Source organism: Lagopus muta, chromosome 1, assembly GCF_023343835.1.
Source record: "Lagopus muta isolate bLagMut1 chromosome 1, bLagMut1 primary, whole genome shotgun sequence".
Classification (NCBI taxonomy): Eukaryota; Metazoa; Chordata; class Aves; order Galliformes; family Phasianidae; genus Lagopus; species Lagopus muta.
In genome coordinates this window covers 64,991,485-65,004,049 of record NC_064433.1, presented here as the reverse complement: position 1 = coordinate 65,004,049, position 12,565 = coordinate 64,991,485, and the positions used below count along the sequence as shown (strand labels likewise).

The window sequence follows — 12,565 nt, the reverse complement described above, 5'->3', positions numbered from 1 at the left end:
TTTCTAGCATCCTGAGTGGCAGGCACAGGCTCAATTACACGAATATAACTGAGATCATCTTAACCAATCCCCTGCTATAGCACCTTTGCCTTTGTGGCTCTGAACTGCTCCAACAATGAAAATTTGCAAACAGTTTTTTGAAACATGACTCAAACATCCTTCAATGTGAGGAAACTGGTGTGTGACACAATTGGCTTTTTATTTTATTAGCATTATTATTGTTTGCTGCTTTTGGAGAGCTCCGAATCTCTCAAGACATTTCTTTAGCATCTCTGATTGCTTTCAATTTTCTTGCATTTTCTACCTTTGAAGCACTCAGAAACAGCAAGAAAAGCTATGTAAACAAATGTATTCGAATACAAGTAAATCCACACAGCGAACTCAAGTTATGTTCTTCACTCTATTCCTTCTTCCTCTACCACAGCCCCCCTGGCTCCCAGGTCTAAACCAAAGGTTTCAAATGGACAAACCCTTAAGCCATTAGAGCTCCAAGTTCTCGCTGCACCCGTCACAGCCTCCAGTACACACACGCATACGCAAAAGAAATACTCCCAGCTTGGTATTAACAACATTCATTCGGTGCTCTTTAGTTAAAGGAAGAAAACAATTAAGCGAAACCTTGAAGTAATCTTATTCTGCCCATTTAGCCTCTTCATCCCTCAATGTGTGGTTTGTAAGATATCACTTTTTAATCAAAAGATCTTAACCTTTTTCACATGTATTACCAACACTAAGCATCACAGCATTGCTGTGACAGAGCAATAAATTATCGTATCCACTTTTAATAAAAGTATTTAATTTGATCTATTTCCTATGTAAGCTGCAGATATATACCTAACTATGAAAATAATGCCTCCTATTTATTTCCATTGATATTACAACAGAAACAACAAGCACGATAACACTATCTGATAGAACAAATTCTCAGCTACAAAACACTTTTGCAACACAGTCACCACCATTAGCTATGCATTTTTGCCAGTGATGACATGCTCATATAAATCTGCACCAGCAGAGATGACTCACTGTTTCACAGCTTCTACAGTGTTATTGCTAGGAAAATGTTGTCCACACAGACTATTTTTCAGATGGAAGTTAGAAAATGCCAGATCTGAACTATACAGTGGGTGTGGAAGGACAGTCCAGCCAAGATTGGCAATGTGCTCCATGGTCTTGTTGGCTCCGGGCCTGGCATTACCCTATTGCAAGAGAAAGGTTGTCTCCTTCCTGGAAAGGTACAAAGAAGCGCAACAAAGCCGGTGAGGGGCCTGGAGCACAGGCTTTATGAGGAATGGCCGAAGGAGCTGGGGTTGTTAGGTCTGGAGAAGAGGAGGCTCAGGGGAGACCTTACTGCTCTCTACAGCTACCTCAAGCAAGGTTGTAGTGAGCTCTACAGTGAGCTCAGGGTCAGCCTCTTCTCTTGTGTAACTGGTCATAGGACTAGAGCAAATGGCTTCAAGCTGCACCAGGAGAGATTCAGGCTGCATGTTAGGAAATACTACTTTGCTGAAAGAGTGGTCAGGCACTGGAATGGGCTGCCCAGGGAGGTGGTGGAGTCACCAACCCTGAAGGTATTCAAGGAATGTTTGGATTTTGTGTTTAGGGACATGGTTTAGTGAGAACTATTGGTGATAGGTGGATGGTTGGACTGGATGATCTTGGAGGCCTTTTCCAATCTTGGTGTTTCTATGATTCTGTGATTCTTCTCCAGCCTGAGTCTGTAAGTTCCATTCCTTAGCTTCATTAGTGTCACAATGCAGTAGTGGTCACAGCTGGTGGTTTGTCTAGTTTTCAGGAAATCCAGAAAGATCACCCCTTTCCTATCCCAAAAGGCAGTGCACATGTGCAGTGATAGTATAAAAGTGCTTTTAATTTTTTCTTTGACGGAGAATTCACATGTCTCTACTCCATTTTGGACTGTCATTTTGATTCTGGCTTCAAGTGGAGACGTCTAATAATCAGTTATGATTCAATCCAGGAAGTTGTCACCTTGAGCCACATATTATTTCAAAAAGTCTGGATAAACTCTGTGATATTCCAACATTATCATCTTTTCCAACATGCTAAAGCCAAAATTCATCTCTGTATAGAGTTCCCCAGTTGCAATCTGCTGATTTACAATCTATGGATCAAGACATTCCCCATTTTGTGGTGTGACAGCTGTGCACAACCATTCGTGGTTTGTCTTTCACACCGCCGTCACTATTGCTCAAGCATACCACCCCCTGCCTCACTGTGCTCACATCCACTGTTTGGTCCATCAGATTTTGATGAACATCAGTGGGTGCCATTTTTTCCACATGGAGGAATTCAGTGCCACACATCTTGCCACACCTTTGCTTTACACACGCTTCCTAGTGGGATATCATTTTGTCAAATTTCCCCTCTGCTGCCATCTGTCACACAGCAACAAGATGTAATGGAACATTAGTGGAAGGTACATCCTATACTGCCATATCACCAGCATTCACCTTTGACATCATGGGGCAACATAATAAAATAGGAGGCATTACTTATAGAGCAGCCATCATGCTACTAACACAATTTTGAACACATTCGTCCTCACAGATCTTCTGTGAGGTAGAGAAATAGTGAAATGCTATTTTCTCTATTTTGGGTAAGTGGAAACTCTGGCCCAGACAGACTATAGCCACATGTAAGTAATCTAAAAATCTACCTAATCTCTGGGACTCCGCTTGCTACTGGCCAGGCATTTCTAAAGGCCATAGACATTTTGGCCTTCAAAGGCATCAAGGCATCAGATTTTCAATCTGAGCAATTCTGTGCTGTATGAAGCGTGCACTAGCGATTGAGTGGTTGCTAATCCTGCTGAAACACCAGCTTCTGCAGCTTTCATCAATGGGTCACAGAGCTACAGAATTAAAAGTTCCAGATCTTGTAATTAAGAGGTGTTGTGTAGAAATGTGTGTAAACATGTATATGCTTTGGCAGGGGGGTTGGACTCCATGATCTCTGGAGGTCCCTTCCAATCCCTACAATTCTGTGATTCTGTGATACTGTGACATCTTGTAGGACAGCTCTCAGTTGGGGCTTAGGCACAACTTAGGTCTGAATTTGGGCTGAAACTGTATTTAATGCACTCATGTACCTTTTCTGCTATAAGTCCCTGCAGCAAAAATACCATGGGTCTCTGAGCTGGAAGCCAGGTTGCAGCCCAGTGGTATGAGTGACAGCCTCCCAGAAGCACAGTCTGAGCAACAACCCTAACTTCATTCATAACTGAAAGAGAAAACATACAAATGCCCTTAATAGGAATTAGAAGAAATAAGAATATTTTTGTTGAAACCAGATGCCAATCCTTCCAGTTGAAGATCAGATTCAGAGGCTGCTTTTTCAAGAAAACTTAGAAATTGCTTTCTTCCTTTAGTCACCTTCAGTCATCATCTTCCTTTTGGTAAACTACATATCTTGTATTTGAAACGTTGGCACTACAGAATAATACCGGGAGAAAGAAAATACAAGTTTTGTTGAAAACAAAAAATTTCACAGGTAAAAATTACACCTCTGCTTTTTCTGAGCTACATATGGGCTGAAGCACACAGTGTTTGGCTAAGTCTGCTTCTACACTACGAAGTTCCCATGCTGCAGCAGTTGTTATTGACAGAGCTCTTCAAAGAATCGTGTTTCTGTCAACTGTGAATTGTGGCATGCTTACACAAAACAAAAAATAAGATGCTCCTCACCCTACTGTTTTAAGCTGGGCCAATAAATCAAGCCTGCAGTTTATGAAACTATCATTAGATGGTTATACTGCCATAAAATGTTGGAAAATAAAATAAATAATAAGAAAATAAAATAGTGCTCACAGAAAATTATAGAAAACACATATTTATATATATTCACTCAGGTCCCAGTTACCCTTGTATTTGACACAAATGAAAACAAAACAGCATTTTAAGCTCCTGGAAATGACAATATCATGTTATCTAGATAAGTAACACAAAGCTATTATTGAAATTCTGATAGCATTTGCTATACTGTTAAAGGAAAATTACCTGTAATGCATAGTTTAAATAATTACTTTTAAACAAAAGCTTCTTTTCTGCATTGCTTATTTATCTTCCAAAACCAGCTCAGCAGGGCTATGTATTTTATTAAAATTGCCTTCAGACTGCTAATGGCGGGGTGTGTGTTAGCACAGGAGAAGTGATGGCAGTTTGACTCCTGTTCCTTAAACTGGGAGTCAGCCCAGACACTTAAAGAGCAAGAACTCTTCTGCACATTTGACTTTGTTAGCAACACTTTGCTTGCTAATGATACTGGTGGTAGCAGTAAAGTGATGGGTCAGGCTTGAACTGGAATGTTTCTAATTATGCTTACAACAACAGCAACAACAAACCCAACAATCCAGAAATCCCTTCTACGGCCGTTTCACTATGTATCAAGCCCTTGGAATGGAAGTCATTTGGTAAGCTTTTGACCAGCATTTCTCTCCCATTCTCTTGTGCTCAGCCTCAAATAAAAGGGCCCATACCAGCACTCAATATTCCCTGTACCATATCAGAGAATAGCACAACAGCAGCAAGCCACTCTGTGGTGATTTTACGAGCAGAAAACCCACACGAGTCACCCAGATGACCTTCTGGTAGATCTTGTTTCCCACAGAGGAAGCCACAGTCAGGGTGCAGCAGGCTCCACAAAGCCTAAGTGCTAAGAACTGACCTCCTCTGTCTGGAAGGACCTCAACAATCAAACACCCACAGCTGTCACTGCAGCCAAAATCCCCAAAGCAGGTCCCTCCCGCTCTGCAGGGATAGGAGCATCGGGCATCACTGCTGCCTTGTCTTTGCAGCCATGAAACCTTCTGTATAAAAACTGTTTGCCTATTGCACACACATACTAAGCAAAGTAACTTGCATGATGAAATCATTCTAGGTTTATTCGCTTGGTTCAATTAATCTACGTTTAACATATTTTTCTTTATTTGATTTAAACTCTAGATATGAATATCCATGATTTTTCACATTAAAATCAAATGCTACTTGAAAGTTCAGAACTGAATTTGGCAAATAAGGCAGCCTCCTTCCTTCATCAAACAGATAACTTGCTGCAAGCAGAAAGGGAGACTCGTTTACACCCTCCTTCCTGGAGTTTTACAAATGATCACAGTATAGGCTAGATCAGAAAGCAGAATGAATGCACTGCACTGATCCTGTATTTCAGAGAAAATCAGCATCTCCATAAAGCTGACACTTTTTGGAATTTTAACTAACTTTTTAATATGATGCTTAAGGAAAACCGTGAAGAATTTTCACTAGTTGATTTTCACAGGTTCTGAGGTGCCCACACATCCATGTCAGCCTCAGAAGGAGACCTACTCACCACTTCTGAAAAGCAATCTGGACATACATTGCTTCCAGGTAAATTGGACTGACAGCAGAGACCAACATTATCAAACATATATGGAAAGCAAGAGAGACAGATGAAGTTCTTGACTCTTAGTTTTTCATAAATAAAAGCATTTCTGCTTTAAAAAAAAAAAAAAAGAAAGAAAAGAACGCATTGACACCCACACATAAGCCTCAAAGCCCAAGAAAGGCAAACCTTCTTAGAAACCCTGCCCCACCAGGGCAGCAGATATAGGTGCCAATGAAATAAGTGAGCTTTTAAATACACTGATTCACTTATTCCCCTTATCTGGTTTGCAGAAATGGAATCATGCTCTTACCACAAAGCGTACCCATGTCTAGGACACAGAGGTTTAAAAAAAGCACACCACTTGCTCATAGGAGGAAGGCAGAGGAATAACTTGTCTTCAGTTGCTACTGAGGAATGCTTTTATAATCATTGCATTTCTTTTCTTAGTCACTTTTGGGTTTATTTATTTCCCTTTTTTAAAGTGTTTCTATAAAGCAAGTAAATTTGCTATTAGGAAAGTAAATGGAGAGCAACACTCACCTAAACTAAAAAGGTTATCTAATAAGGAATCCAGCTGTAGACATAAAACCAGATCACTGATAAGAAGAAATCAAAAATATTGGTACAAACAGCTGGATTACACTTTCAGATCCCAAGCAAGTTGTTCCAAGGCATCTCCAGTTTTATGACAGTTCCTCAAGATCAATGCCACCATCTCATTCCCCATCTCATCTAACCTGATCTAGCAGCACTGCTTTTAGATTGATGCCACATTTGATCAGCATCAAGCCCAATGTTTCTTAGAGCCACACGATTTTCATTATTCATAGTATTTAGACAAGAGATCACCAGCAGCCCTGCCTAATGTGATCCCCCAAACCGATAAAGATTGCTTTAAAAATCTGATCCTGGTTTCATGGGAAACTTTTTTAGAAGAAAACAATAGCTTCTGCTTTGCAGAGCAGGACACATGCAAGGATCGTTTCATGCACCATTTTTTGTGCCCTCAACTTCTTGTGCAATTCTCTTTGGTTTTCTCACAGCTTCTCACAGCTGTATCATTGGAGGACATACACGATTTCAACTTGTTACTTTGGAAAAGCCATCCACTAACTCCCAGCCACCTGGTTGGCTGCCTGGTGCAAAATGAAGGTACAAGAAAAAACATTCTCTTGGATCCCTTCGGCACTGCGAAAGCATCCTCATTCCTCTTTAGGCAACACAGAGGCTCCTGCAGTTGAAATCCACAATGATTTAACAGTAACCATCCTACACACAAACACACCAACAAAATATCACAATACAATTTGGGCTTACTTCTCTCACATAAATATTTCTAGACCCGGTGGGTCACAGAGATACACTTTCACCAGCAAGTCTCATTCATGAGCTTTAATAAAAACCAGTGCAAACAAAAAACTAAAGCTCTCCATGTAAATAAAAGATTGAGATTTCAAAGCTTTGGATGACATAGAAAACAAAAAGTGCACAAGAACAGGAGCTTCTTCCCTCTCATACCCACGCTTAGAAATGCATGCAAATATTGTGAGTTTGCAGATTACCAATTTAGCAGTTGGTTTCATTCTGAGACATTTTTGGAGGGGAAGTAATACAGTAACAGCAATTCCTCCCAATTCACTTCCCACCAGTGCCACACAGACTTGGATTTTCAGGTTAACCAAAACCATAGCTACAAAATAAAGTGGGATCAAGATGAGAATTTCCCTGAGCACACCTACGTTATTTACCAAACCAGAAACAAACTGAGGCAAGAAAGCAATCTCAGACTAACTCCTTTTTGTTTCTGCATGAAGTTACAGTCTCCAGCCTACAATGACTGTTCCATTGGCAGACTGCAGTTTTAATGTAACTTACCACATCTGCATGGAGAGAGTTTCTGCAGCTCTTCTAACCCCTTTTTCTCAAAAAAAAAGAAAAAAAAAAAAAAAAAGGGGGGGGGGGGGAGTCATAAAAAATATACTTTCTTTAGTAAAAAGGTTGAATAATTTGTTTTTAATGACTTTAAGACAATTTATCCAGAAAAAATATTACCCCCTTCACCCCCTCTCAATTGCTGGCTGCTTTTCACTCTCATCAGTAAGACAGGTTCAGCCACATGGTTCAAATTGTTTTGAGATTATTTTTTCTACAGTCATATTTTTAATATGACAAAGAAAGGATGTTGAATTAAACTGCAGGAATAAACATGGATATATATATATGTACCTTTCTATGTACTGAACATGATGTATTTGACAGCTGTCTTCTTCACCCTTTCCATGCCGCTCGTTATCACTTGAATTGCACTTTCTTTGTTTTAAGATCCATGTATTTGTATTTCCTCACACTATACAGTCAAAAATTGATTAGTGTTTACAATAACGACAGTTACATCCTCAGGAACTATAATAAGAAATCTACTTCTCTAGTTGCATGGATAAGCATATCTATGAAAATCAAAAGGAGCACGTGAAAAGGTAATTTATAAATATTTGAGTTGAATATACTCTGATCAAAGGCAGTGGAAACAGAGGCTGAGGCTGAAGAATTATCTGAAGTCTGCCATACTTTAACTACCAGTTCCTTACAGACATCTAAACTGTAATGAAGAAAGCACAGAAACTGATCCTTAATGCTAAACATATGACCCAGCATACACAGGGAGCCAGCCTGATGCAGTACACTGGTTTGTGCTGAAATGATGTAACTTCACAGCAAAAACCAGATGCCATTATATGGTTTTGAAAATGTCAAGAAACCAAGAAACCACTCACAAATTAAAAAAAAAAAGCAAAACCAAACAACTACAAAACACAACAAACAAACATCCAAACCCCGAAAATAAATTCTTCTAAGCCAAACAATACAGGCCTAATCATCTTCATGTACAGCTTGTTAGAGCCTATTAATGACATCCACAGTGACAACACAAATACTTCGTTCTCAGACCAAAACTTTTGCAACTAAAAATCTGTCTTTATAATGCTGTAGTTTTCTCACAATCTTTAGGGACCAAATTATTTCAAATAAGCAAATGATTTATTGAGATGTTATTATGCATGACAGCTGCACAATGTATATATTAATATACAGGATGTATTTATCTGAATGTTTTTGCCCTCTGACTTTATGCCAAGCTTGCTCTCTGTGCTTGGGGGCTTCCACTCCCAGGAGTGAGGTATTTTTCACATCACGTGTTCCTGGAAGCCTCCTCCAAAAAGCAGCATAGTGCTGCAACACATAGTGCTGTGCACAGTAGAGGCAGAGGCACTTGCTGCCCACAGATCTTGTTGTCCCCGCATCAGAGAAAGCAGGATAGGTGGACCCAGCAGGGAATTTCAAACAGAGCAACAGTCGTTTTGGTGTTAGATGTCTAATATTGAAATTAAATATATATTCTCACAGGTTTGTTGGGGAAGGCAAACCAAAAATTCTTGCTACTGTGGGATATGCAGAAAAGGCATAAAAGCACGAATACGTCACTCACTGCTTGTTTAAGCTCTATCTTTTAAGACAGTGATAAGGCCAAAACTTCAAACTTCACTCAGGCAGATCTTGCATATCAATAGCTTTGCCTCAGTAAGAACCCAGGAAAGAGTGCAGGACAATTTGTGTAACCGACTGGAGCAGTAGCTACACCTGTTATTAAGATCACTCGACACAAGTGATTAAACAACTACCTGCAGTTGTTCGTTCTCAGCCAATATTTTACCATTTTGTCTGATTTATCTACGAAGCATGACTGCCTCAGGCTGAATGTTTTGGAAATGGTACAACTTTTTTCCAAGAACAAGGTTAAAGGATATGATGCTTAAAATTCTTCGAGCTGGTTCTCTGTAAGAGCTCCAGCACTTGAAGCTGTGGAGGAAGGCTGGAGATCTGGCAGCCTGACTAGGGATTTTATCAGGGACAAAAGCTTTTTGTCCTCAGATCTGCCTGGAGTGAGCACTGACAGAACTGAGGTTCACCAAGACCTTGGCTTTCCAAAGTTGTTATCGTGCTTTCAATACAACTTCTTATATGAAAAACATTGCATCTTGATTATACCGTATTTCACCTCCACTCTATTTAAAAACCATGTAGAACAGGAAGCGAGACTGAAGTAACCAAATGAGTCTTCCAGTAAGCAAATGCAATAAAATTGCAGATATCACAGAAGGAACTTACTAAAACATTTCTTAAAAGGCTTCAAACCACAACCCTCTATGCCACACCATGTAGTCATCACCCTTGACCCAGGCAACTCTGTCCAAGTACATCTCGTGCACCATCATCTATTGTAGTCTCTCATTAAACTTTTCTCCTTTCTCTCAATTACTCATAGCTCCCCAACCCACCCTCCTGAAACAAGAAAGTGGTTCTGCTTCATTGCAGGTGAGGATCCACTGAAACAAAGAGCTTGCCCACAGTAACACACAGAAGCCTACCAAGGAGCAGGAAACTCAGTCCAAACTTTTGCAGGTCCTGGCCAGTCTCATCTCTCAGAGCTGAGCCAACCTGCTGCCAGCTCTCAACAGCACTTCCAGAGACACCCTGCCCAGCAAAGGCAAAACACACCTCTTACCTGCCAAGTCTCTCAGTTTAAAATCTTAGCTTCTCTTCTTTCTATTTTCTTCTACTTGCAGCACTGAAGGGGAGAGAAAAGAAAAGAAAAAAATATCAAAGGAAGAGCCACGATTATCTCATTCAGAATCTTTCTTATATTCACTACCTTGTTTTATCCTCAGTAAAATTCTCAAAAAAGTAAGTCTGCTTTGAGAGCAAGACCCACAGTATGTGGAAGAGAGGGGAATCTACCCAAATGGAAAAAAAAGCTGAAGGTCAAAGGTGAAAAGATGGGGATTAGCACAACAGTACAGTGAGATGCTTAGTTACAGAACTTCAGGGATGCATGCAATTCTAAATTGCTACTGAGGTGAATAAAAACTCACACAGGAACCTTCAGGGTCTACAGAGGGAAAAAAAGGAGAGGAGCAAGTGGGAAATTGAATCACTGTCCACTGAACTCAATAGAAAAAGAGACAGTAAATTCAGACAACTTTGCATTGTACCTAAAGCAGGAGAAGAAAAAAAGATACAGCAGGAATAGAGAGAATAAATGAGAGACTAGCTTAATAAATCCCAGAAATGTTATTAAAGCAACTGAAGTACAGCTGGAGAATTTCAAGCAGAGGGTTAGATTCTGCTCCTTTGAGATCCCGAACCCTCGCTTCTTCCATCAAAATCAATGGGGTAGTTTTAGATTTACATCCATGTAACGAGGAACAAAATCAAATTAAAGAGTGCAGAGTAACTGGAGAAAAACTAAGCATTATTGAGTGTTCCAACACTGGGAGGCACTCAGATACTATAGTGCTGAAGGCCACAGTAGCAGATTGATTAAATGATTGATCTATCAGTAGGAGATTTATCCAATATGGAGAAGAAACAGAGTGCTCTAAGTCAGGACTACTATTCAGCTATTTTCTACACACTATAAACATGCAAAGAAGATGCTGTATAGAACATACCAGTAATAATAATTCCCAATTACATCCCACACTCAATATGAGTTCTAATCCACAACTTCAACGTTTTAAAGGTATTTTGTAAAACAATTTTGGAAAAAAAAAAAAGAAAAAAAAAAAGCTTCCATAACAAAACCCCAGAACTTTCCTGTTCACTTGTATTTCTCTCTCTTTAAATCTGACAAACTAATACCAAACGGTACAAGATTATGCCCAGAGCCATTTATACTAGAAGTCATGCAGTACTTTTCCTGGACCAACAACTGACACTTTCTCAACATGAGTTTTGTAAATGATTATGTGAAAGTAGCAGTTTCTTTTCAGGTTTCATGCTTTCATAAATGAAGACTACTTTTCAGACACCTCCTTTCACTAATGCATTGTCTTTACTTACATACAGTGCACGTTGTCCATGTTCTGAAAACATAAACTTCGATAAAAATTAAAGCTCTGACCTGAGCTCACCTTTCTTACATTTTCCTTATTTATTTATAGAATCTGTGCACTTATCACATTGTGTCTATGCCATAACCACCATGACTTCAACTGACTTGAATATTATCAGCTTTTATTGTAAATAAAAACCAATTCCATCCAGTTTCCCTTTAATTTCCACATTTATGCCACAAAGTCCCAGCACTTCTGATGCAAATTCTCGCAGCAAAGCTAGTCACGTTTTGTGACATCTTTGTTACCTACTTCTACAGGCATTTTCTCACTTCTTAGTAAATGATCTCTGGACACAGTGAAGGTAGTACTACTCTAGTAACCTAGAGAAATCTATTTAATCTCAAACTGTAGAGATTTGTGTTTATAAAAGTGAAAGAAGAAGTTCTCTTCCTGCTCCCCAACGCAGACTTTGACAATCGTAACTTCAGTCTCTATATTCAAATTAGGAATCACACCATTTCAAGTCCAGAGGGAATAGGCTGGTGCAGTCACCAAACCACTCTCAACAGTATCTGAAAAACCATGGCAGTCAGATTAAGTTCCTGGTGACTGGAAAAAAGGCAATATCACACTCATTTTTAAGAAGGGTAGGAAGGACAACCCAGGGAACTACTGACCTGTCTGCCTTATCTCTGTGTCAGGGAAGATCATGAAAAACAGATCCTCCTGGAAGCTATGCTAATGCACATGAAAGAGAGGGGGATGATACGAGGCAACAAGCATGGCTTCACCAAGGGCAAATTCTTCCTGACCAACCCAGTGGCCTTCAGTGGTGGCATAATTGCACCAGTGGATAAGGCAAGAGCCACTGATGACATCTATCTGAATTTCAGTAAGGCTTTTGACATGGTCCCCTATAATATCCTTCTCTCTGAATTGGAAAGTTTTGATAGGTGGAACTGCTCAATGGATGAGGAACTGGCTGCACAATTGTACCTAGAGTGTGGTGGTCAATGTCTCGATGCCTGGATGGGGATCAGCGTCCCTTAGAAATCAGTAGTGGGACACACGCTCTTTAGTATCTTCATCAATGATGCCAACAGTGGGATCAAGTGCATCCTCAGCACTCCAAGTTTGTGGATGACACCAACTGGTGCTGTGAGATGAGACCTTACCTGGAACATTGCGCCCAGATATGGAATTCTCAGTACAGGAGAGACATGGACCTGGTGGAGCACATCCAGAGGAGGGACAGAACACCTTCACTATGAAGACAGTCTGAGAGAGCT

General features: G+C 40.0%; 1 protein-coding gene across 8 annotated transcripts in view; it reads right to left on the bottom strand.

Moving 5' to 3' along the window:
• Positions 1 to 12,565, bottom strand: part of SOX5 (SRY-box transcription factor 5) — a 637,312-nt gene that overhangs the window by 440,361 nt on the left and 184,386 nt on the right. For all 8 annotated transcript variants that reach the window (XM_048933367.1, XM_048933363.1, XM_048933368.1 and 5 more), the window contains one exon: positions 9,944 to 10,006. The gene's annotated coding sequence lies outside the window, so the exon portion shown is untranslated. The remainder of the gene's footprint in view (positions 1 to 9,943; positions 10,007 to 12,565) is intronic.